The 9342-nt window shown below is 51.1% G+C and overlaps 1 pseudogene; it reads left to right on the plus strand.

Moving 5' to 3' along the window:
• Positions 1-6843: 6843 nt before the first annotated feature.
• On the plus strand, positions 6844-7963 carry LOC122152813 (annotated as a pseudogene).
• Positions 7964-9342: the final 1379 nt, after the last annotated feature.

The raw sequence follows: 9342 nt of genomic DNA on the forward strand, positions 1-9342 counted from the left end.
TAACAGTACTCTGAGGACAAATTTGCTGCACTCGTGTCCACCAGGAACATGAGTGGGGCCCGCTCTCTTCCCACGTTTTCTGCCAGTGTGGTCCCCAGCGTCTCCCCAACAGGGTCCCCAGCTGCCGATAGTTTCCTGGCTTTTTGTGAGTGTCCAAAGTTTTGCATGGCTCCATGCAGGCATGTGTGAGCACACGTGTGTCCCTCTGTACTTGTGTGACCCTCATGGTGGGGGCATGTGCAGGTCATAGCCTGTGGACTCTCCCCTGTATTGTCCATGAGCACCGCAGAGTAGCAGGTTGCCCATGCCAGGAGGAGTCCATCTGCAACTGGATAGCAGTGCCTTTGATGAGGCAGAGAGGTGCCCAGAGAACTGAAGTGCAGTCTCTGCCTCCTGTGCCCGCCAGTTCTTGCTCTACATAGATGGAGGAAGGCCAAGAAAGCCTGCCCACTTACGCAGGATGTTGTCCCTGTATCAATCCCCTTATGATGTAGTGTTTCTGGTGATTGAGGTGGGGAAAAGGTCTTCTCATGTTCCTGACAATGCCAGATGCACTTCTGCATGTCTTCAGCCCCATGCAGATCGAGGCAGTGGATGAGACCTTACACCAAAGGGATATTGGTCCAAAGGCACTGGGCTCCAGGTGTTGCTCGGCGGTGAGATATAGGACAGACCCTGGGTGCCACAGGGTGAGTCAAACAGCACTGTGTCAAACTTCTTTGATGTTCAAGCACAAGGACTTCTGCAGCCCCCATAAAATCACAAATTCTGACGGCCTAGCAACTGTGTCTTGGAAGACAGAGACTTGTGATTTAGGAAAAACCAACTACACCTTGCTACTTGTTCAGGATCATCTCAGGCGAAGTCCATCTTTGTGCAGAAAGAAACTTCTGTACTGACCGCAACCCCACAATGCACATGCCCCTGTGCTGCTTAATGTTGGAAGAAATAGAAGAGCTTAAGTGTTATTGTGATTTCCTTGTTGTTATTATCATCATATCTTAACTGCTGTATTTCATGGTCTCCCTAGGCCCCTTTGAACCCTCAGGGCACTTTCCCAAAGGAATCTGCCTCGTAGTTTTCTGAGGGTTAAAATCTACTCTTATGGAGTGATTCTCTATTTTTCATTGGTAATAGGTTAAAGGAATTTTCCCGAAGTCTAGCCTGTTTTGCCTGTGTTTGTAACTGTTAAGTTATCCCCCTGTCTTTACATCGACCCATTATCTTTTTCAACTTATGTCCTCGGTTGAGTGAGTGGTGGAGTATTTTTGGTGGCAGGAGAGGGGGCTATGTGGGTGGCCCCCTGTGAGAAGCTTATCAAATATCCCCCAGCTCCATGTCAGCTCCACATCTGTTTGGAAACCTGAGCCAATCAGCTGCACCTCTACAATAATGTATTTAAGAAGGGACGTGGTGACGTGCTGTCAGCCTTGTGAGGAGGAACTGCGGCAGCTGCGTGAACACCAAGTTCAGTGGAGAAAAGGAGGAAGAAAAGAGGGGGGAGGTGTGCTGGAGCAGAGACCCCCCTGTATCCTGTGGTGAGATGGCAGGGCTGCCCCCATTAGGCACCCATGAAGATCTACGGTGGAGCAGACACTGATTTATGGCCTGTGGCTTCTGCCAGCTTGATCAAGGTGCTGTGCCAAAAGAAGGACGGGGTCTTGTCGGAAAAGATAGACCCCTAAGCTGTAATTCAGTGCTGGGAGGATTGTAGCATGTGGGGGTGTTCCACTTTGGGAAGAGCTGCAGCCATGGGAGAGGATCCAGTCGGAGCAGAACTGAGCCTGGGGAAGTAGGGAGGGATAGGAGGAAGGTGTTCTGAAGATGTGACAATGCTTCTCACTGTCCTACTCTCTTACGTGTTGTTAGTGTCTGTATTAAATGTATGTACTTTTTTGTCTTCTCCTAACGAGTCTGCCTTTTGCTCATGACCATAAAGGGGGGATTTTTTCCCCATCCAAATCCTATCTCGAGCCCCAAGTCTGGCTCTCTGTCCCTTCTTACTGTCGGAAGAGAAGGGAGAGAGAGAGCTGCTGTGTGGTGGTTGGCTGACGACCAGGCCCAAACCACGACACCTTACTTTCTCCTCCCATCCTGTTGAGGAGGGAGAAGGAGTGAGCAAGCAGCTGGGTGAGTGTCTGGAAGTCAGGCAAAGTCTCTCTGTTTTTGCACAGCTATGGTAATCAGGAGCGCCATGAGTGTTTGTCATGTACATGCTTTTTTCCTGCTTTCTATCTGCGCCATCAGGAGCAGTCTCCTTCTCCCACTACTTTTCCCCTCTGAGGATGGTGGGCAACGATGTCAAATGGCTTTTGTGCTTGTGTACCTGGTGTGGTGGATGCACTCGATGCCCCATCACCAAACTAGCAGGAGGTTGGTACAGGCTCCAAAGGAGATCAAGGCCTGAGCTGTGGCCAGGCCTCGTAATTTCCTGCGGGGAAAAAATCTGCTGTTATGGAGTGTAGGGCTGCAACTTTGCCTTCTGTTTTGCAGAGCTACGACACACTCCAGACATGAGAGTTGTCCCAGCTTTTCCAAAATGCCAATACAATCATAGGTCTGCAAGTGTGCACAGAAGTTTTAAGTTGTCCCGCTTCTGTTCTGGCTCAGGCTCTTGTCTTACAGATGTCTGGGGTCAAGCTGGAAAGGCAAGTCAGTGAGTGTACTGGTTTTGCCTGGGATAGAGTTAAGTTCTTCCTAGTAGTCTGTATGGGGCTGTGTTTTGATTTGTACTGAAAATAGTGTTGATAATATAGGGATATTTTAGTTGTTGCTGATCAGTGCTTACCCGGCATCATGGCCTTTTCTGCTCCTTAGACTGCCCGCCAGCAAGTAGGCCAAGGGTGCAGAAGAAACTGGGAAGGGTCAGAGCTGGGACAGCTGTCCCCAGCTGACCAAAGGGATATTCCATACCATATTGACGTCAGACTCTGCAATAAAACTGGGGGATGAAGTTGGTGGGGGCTGCCGTTGCTTGCAGACTGGCTGAGCATCAGTCAGTTGGTGGTGAGCAATTGATTTCTTTTGCATCACTTGTTTTTGCTGGCTTCATTTTCCTTTCTGAGAAGAGGTCACATTTGTGCTTGTCGTGGTTGGAGCCTGGTCAGCAGCCAACCACCCCGCAGCCGCTCACCCACCCTCCCTACCACCTGGCAAAGGGGGAGGGAATTGGAGGGGTAAAGGGAGACTCACAGGTTGAGGTAGAAACAGTTTAATAATGGTAATGAAATGAAAACAATGACAGCAACAGAAAATAAAAATGGGCAACGCCCAATGCAATTGCTCACCACCCACTGACCAATACCCAGCCTGTTCCCAGCTAGCAATCCCAAAATACCAAGAGCCCGCAATCACAGTCCCGGAAGCAAGAGTCCGACCCCCCCCGCTTGCCGATCACCCCTCCTCTATATAGTGAGAATGACATTACATGATGGAGCAGAACTTCCTCTCTTATGAGGATTACAAAATACTGTACACATGTATGCTATGTCAAAATGGAGGGGGCTTAGTCTGCACAGCATCAATTCTGATGTCCCAGAATCAGCAATTGGAGGCGGTGGGGAGTCTGCTTGTCCCAGAAGCACAGGCCTCTGCATTTGTGCGAGTACAACAGTGAGGCATTGCTCCATAGAGATGGGACAAGGCTGGTCCAAGAACGCCTAGGAAGATGACCACGCTACTAGAGAGCTTTAAGCATTTTGTAATTCTTGCTAATGTATGTGAGGACATATCTAGCTGAGAAGGAGTTGTCAAATGCCCTCTCAAGGAGGATGTCTAACCCTTGAGAGATAGGGAAAATCAGACCACTGTGGCTGTAGAAATGGTGGTTTAGCCACACCCTGCCCACACTCAGCTCACCTGGCTCTCCAAGTGCTCTCAGCTCTACTCACACCAGCACTGCAGTCCCTGGCTACTGGAGATCTCTCTTTGCCCTTTGCCTGCTCCCCGTGGCTTCCTGTGATCAGAGAGCCTCTGTCCTCTTTGCAGCAGCTCTTTCAATAGCAGACTACTGTGCTGAGGTCCCCCCAAGCCTTTTGCTCTCCAGGGAGAAAAGACTTAACTCCGTCAGTCTTTCCTCATGGGACAGGTACTCCAGCCCTTCGATCACCCTTGACGCGTGCAAGGAGGTGGCAGCAGGCAGCAGTTCAGGATCGGTGGAGGTTGAGCCTGGACAATCACATCCCAGCAGTGGAAGCCCCTGTGGGATCGTTTTTGGAGGACAATGGACACATCGGACAAGAGCAAGACTTCGGGTACATCACAAAAGGGGTGCAAAAAGAGGAAGAAGAACTGAGAGTGCTGCACCGCTGGTGAATGATGAGAACATTTTGAACTTCTTTGGCCAGAATCCTTGGGAGCAGTAAGCGGGAATGTAGAAAAACAAGATAAGGATGCTGAGATCTGCCTGAAGAAAACATGCCAGGCTACGGTTGATGGGAAACATCTGGCCATTTCTTAAACAGTGGAAAGTTTTCTACCTTGATCTAAAAGTGTATAGAAGATTGTGTTTGTACTTCTAAGATTAATTAACCAATAGGCTTTTGGATAGCAGTAACTAACTTGTAGCCAATGAGTTGTCGGAAGTATTATGGACAGGGGGAAACAAACAATCAAAGGTTAGTCTTAGGCGCGTAACAGTGTGTGAAGAATGCATGTAACCAATCAAGCCTTCTGTTTATGAGTGATCAGTTGCTAGGAAGACTTATGAACACACTTGTATCGGCAATAAGGGGATTTCGATTTCTGAATCATAGAGTTGCCAGAGTCCGTGATTCTCCTCAAGCCCCCACCACCAGAACATCAGCAACCAGGTTTTCCCAGGCAATTTAGCTTTGGAATCTAATCCATCTGATCATCCCAGAGCGAGCACCATTTTCCTGCGCAAGTCTCCAGAAGCGCAAGATAAGAGCTGGACTAACAACTGTGTTTCTCATGGGCAGCTTGCAAAAATATAGAGCTCGTGCTCAACAACATTCACAGATGATTGCGCAGTCACTCCACCTAATCCCAGAAGCACAATCGAATGCCACATTAGCAACATGCTACAACATTGAGATCAGGGACTCAGACAGATGGTTGGGTATTTTTGAGAAAAACGTCATCCTCGCACAAAGGAAATTGGACAGGATGTTTTGGCCACACTGGATCCAAATTACCTCCCCTTCCTGACAGGGGAGGTGGAGAGGCTGGAGGGCATTGGGGTGGACTCACATCCGGCTCGCTGCAAGAGCAATTTGGAGGAACAGAAATGGGAGGTGGATTGCCACCAGAGGGGCTGCAGTCCAAGAAACATCAGGAGAAGGACAAGAGGAAATGCCCGGGAAGTGCCTGGGGAAGAGAAGCGGAAGGGATCAAAAGTAAAAATGAGCCCAACAAAAAGGGCAGAAGGGCCTTGTTTGTAGAGCACGGGGGTGGCAATTCCTTCCTGGGCAAGCTCAAAGAGCAAGTGCCAAGTTCTTCGGCAGCTCTGAGGAGCAGCTCAGCAGTGACTGGAACATAGACCCTTAGCAGGAAAATTCCCACCATGTCAGAGCCTTCTTATGCTCATCACAGTGTGACATTCTCGGGATATCAACCCGATGTGTTCTCGGCAAGCCAGACAAAGGGAAGGGGCCAGCCCTCAGCTACGCTAGGTCTAAGTTGAGTTAGTCCAACTATCCTACACCTCACAGCAGAGCAACGTCTGGACCAGCGTCCCTATAGTCCAATGCAGATTTGGTGCAAGGTCCCGGCTCCTGCCTGGCTGATGAGCTGCAGAAGTGCGCTGGCTATTGGCATGTATGTGGGAAGCCCGTATCCCATCCCAGTCACCAGCAACACTGCATCACAAGGGGATCCACTCAGTGATAACGGCCTGCACAAGGTGTGACGTCTTGCTTGCCCTTTCTCCCTGCACACAAAGCAAGAAATGGAGGGTGCAGGAGGCAGAGACTGCATTTCAGTGCTTGTTTTCCAGGCACCTCTCTGCCAGGTCAAAGCTACCACCATGCGGCTGTAGCTTCCAGTCCAGCCACTGTTCCTTATGTCAAAGGGAACCCGCTACTCTGTGCAGCTCGTGAACACAACGAGCAACAATCCCCTTGCTATGACCTGCACACGCCCTCGCGAGGGTCACACAAGCACAGACAATTTGGTGCCGGTGTACACCTGCATGGAATCTTGCCAAAATCTCTGTGCTCACCTCAGGCCAGCATACAGTCAAGCACAAACAACAAAGCATGTGCGGGAAACCATCAGCAGCTGGGGACTCTGTTGAGGAGACACTGGGAACCACCTCGGCAGAACCGTACTCAAGCACCCTGGGAAAGGACCGGGCCCCAAACGTGCTCCTGGTCTTGCCTGAGGACCTGCAGTGACTGCACCAAGAGGAGAGGAGCCAAATGAGCCCAGCAAACTTGTCCTCCGAACACTGCTAGTGTTGCAACAGGGTCAAAGCCTCCCAGCAGAAGCCCACCTGCTTGCAACAGTGAGTGACCATCAGAGAGGGATGGGGGCAGCAAGACAGAAGGCATGTGGTGTGTCCTCTCTCATGCGAGTCCTTGGGCACACTCGGACAAGGAGCACAAGAGCGGTGTCTGTTTCCTACCAACTTTGCCACAAACAAGCCCACAGGATGACCCAGGTGCACAGAACCGGCCTGCACGGGATGCCACCAGCACTTGAGTCGAGTCTTCTGCCTGCGCTGACTTATTTCTGCCCCAGAAAAACTTGGGCCTCTCATCCCGGCACTTACAGAAGCCTTCATATAGGAAAGCGCGTGACAGAAGCCAGGAAATGAAAAGGCAGCAGTGCAGGAAGCCAGGACACAGCCCATGCCATTAGCTGGGATGGTTTGCATTTGGCATGAACTTCTCAGAAAATTATTACTTCCACACAGGGTGCCTCTGGGCACGAGGCGGTGCAGGACGACTATAAAAGACAGCCCAGCTCTCTCCTCTCTCATCCACTTCTCTCGCCTCCTCCTTGGGAACCAGGTGAGTGTGAAGCCTCTTCTGCTCCTCCTTCAAGATCAGGTCTTTCCTCCGTGTATGTCTCAGGTGACACGGGCTGTCCTAGGCCAGAGCTGGGAGCTGCTTCCCATGGGAGAGGGAAGGGGGGAGAAGTTCTTCTGCAGAGAGAGCCTGGGACTGAGTGGAGGTGGCTCTGGGGCTTTGAGCTGGGCACCGTATGCTGGGCTCGGGGGTGCCTCAGCTCCACTGTGGCTGGGTGCGTTGCTGCTTCTCACGTGCCTCTGTTTTCTGCTCCCCGCTGCCCTGTCCCCCAGGTGCACCTCCGGCCCCGAGACATGTCCTGCTGCAGCCCGTGCCAGCCCTGCGTGCCCTGCTGCCAGCCCTGCGGCCCGACCCCACTGGCCAACAGCTGCAATGAGCCCTGTGTCAGGCAGTGCCAGAGCTCCACCGTCGCCATCCAGCCCTCCCCCGTGGTGGTGACTCTGCCCGGCCCCATCCTCAGCTCCTTCCCACAGAACACCGTTGTGGGCTCCTCCACCTCCGCTGCCGTCGGCAGCATCCTCAGCTGTGAGGGAGTCCCCATCAACTCGGGGGGCTTTGACCTCTCCTGCATCACCAGCCGCTACTGTGGCAGAAGGTGCCCCCCCTGCTAAAGCAGCTGGCAGCGTCCTTGGGCACGACCCTCTGAGACCTCAGAATATGGTGCTGGACAGAAGATAGAGCTTTGGACCTGGCTTCTCCTGCAGAGGGTGGCAGGGAGTGGCCAGCCTGCGCTGGCTGCAAGTGTGCTCTACGTTTGTTTTTCTTCTTGCACTCTCTTCTCTCTCTCTTTCCTTTGCCGTCACTGTCTCCTAATGCCAGCCTAGAGGGGACCTGTTGGCTTCCCTCTCTCTGCAAGGCAGGCAGATGGACATCCTGCCAGAGCTCCGCTGCATCTTAATGGCTGGCCCTGGTGCCCCCCGGGAGCCACCTCCTTTTCTTCTTCAGACTCATTAAAGTTGTGCTGCATCCAAGCCCGCGCCTCCGAGTCTTCCTTCCTTCTGGGACAACTCTTCCAGTCTGCTCAGGAAGAAAAAGGGGCTTTTTGGAGAGGATGCATTTGGGTGCAAAAGAGGACCCTTCCTCATTCCCAGGGGAAGGAGAGGGTAGGACTCACTGCACCGGGTTGTCTTTTGTGCCCTGTGCCCTGGAGCTGAAGGAAGACATGTCTGGCTGCGCCACAGCCAGTGGCCATCAGTCTCTGCAGCCTTGCTGCCTCCCTTCCCAGGTGGGCCTGGAGCACTGGGTCCTGGACCACGTTCTCTGGACAAGCAGGGCTGATGTAATTCACAAGTTAGTATTGGTATCTGCCACAGATTTGAGTCCCCTCTCCCTGGGAATCCAACAGCCCCATAGGCCACTGCAGCTCCAGCAGAGCACCCGGTGCCCAAAGACCCATGGCTGCTCTTTGTTACTTTATCTCCTCCAGGCCTGGGCAGCTTGTCCAATGCACACTTGGTGCAAGGTCTCAGCTTTTTTCGTCCCTCTTATTATTTCTTGCTTGGTTTTGTTGCTTGAAGACTTCATATTATCCTGTTTCTTTTAGCTTTTTCATGTCCTTTGATGTGTTTGATCTTGGAATGGCTGCCCAACACCCACCCATCCTTTCTCAAACCCCCTCAGTACAAGAAAGAGAGAGAAAGTTTTGGTGAAAAAACTCATGGATCAAGACAAATATATTTCAATCCATTACCAGTGTTCCACCCAGTCAAAACAGACTCAACTTGGGGAAGTTTGATGTAAATTATCAGCTATAAAAAACAGAATATGATGGTGAGAATGATGAAACAATAAAAATATAAATAAATAAAAAACAAACAAACAAACAAAAAAACAAAAATAAACCAAAAAAAAACACAAAACCACCTCTGTTTATATATTTAGGTTTCATTTTCTATGATACTTGATAATTTCTTTTACCTCCACCCTCTGCTCCCGGTAGTGATTTATACACTTGTCACTTTGAGGCAGTCACCATGTCCTAGCTGAGGAGGATGAACTGATGAAGGCACCTCTGGTCTTGAAATAAACACTCAGGTATGCAGTGTCTCATGGACCATGTAATGCTCCCCTCACTCTCCTCCTTCCTGCAGTTCCAGGCAGTCTCTGTCCTTACTCATCATCCAGGCAGTGGGAACCTTCTTACTGTTCCCAGATACCAAGGCTTCATTTCTTCCTCTCTCAGACCTGCGAACAGTGGCACTGGGTGATTCATCACTGCCAGGGCATCTCCATCTCCTCATCCTGCCAGGGACACCAGAGCCTTGTTTCAGGGGGAATCTGTCCTCCGATAAACCTCACATACTAACAGAATCTGCAGCAATTCAATGGAGGGCAGATCTCCAACAGCAAT

This window comes from Tyto alba, unplaced genomic scaffold (assembly GCF_018691265.1).
Source record: "Tyto alba isolate M040663 unplaced genomic scaffold, T.alba_DEE_v4.0 Super-Scaffold_12, whole genome shotgun sequence".
Taxonomy (NCBI): domain Eukaryota; kingdom Metazoa; phylum Chordata; class Aves; order Strigiformes; family Tytonidae; genus Tyto; species Tyto alba.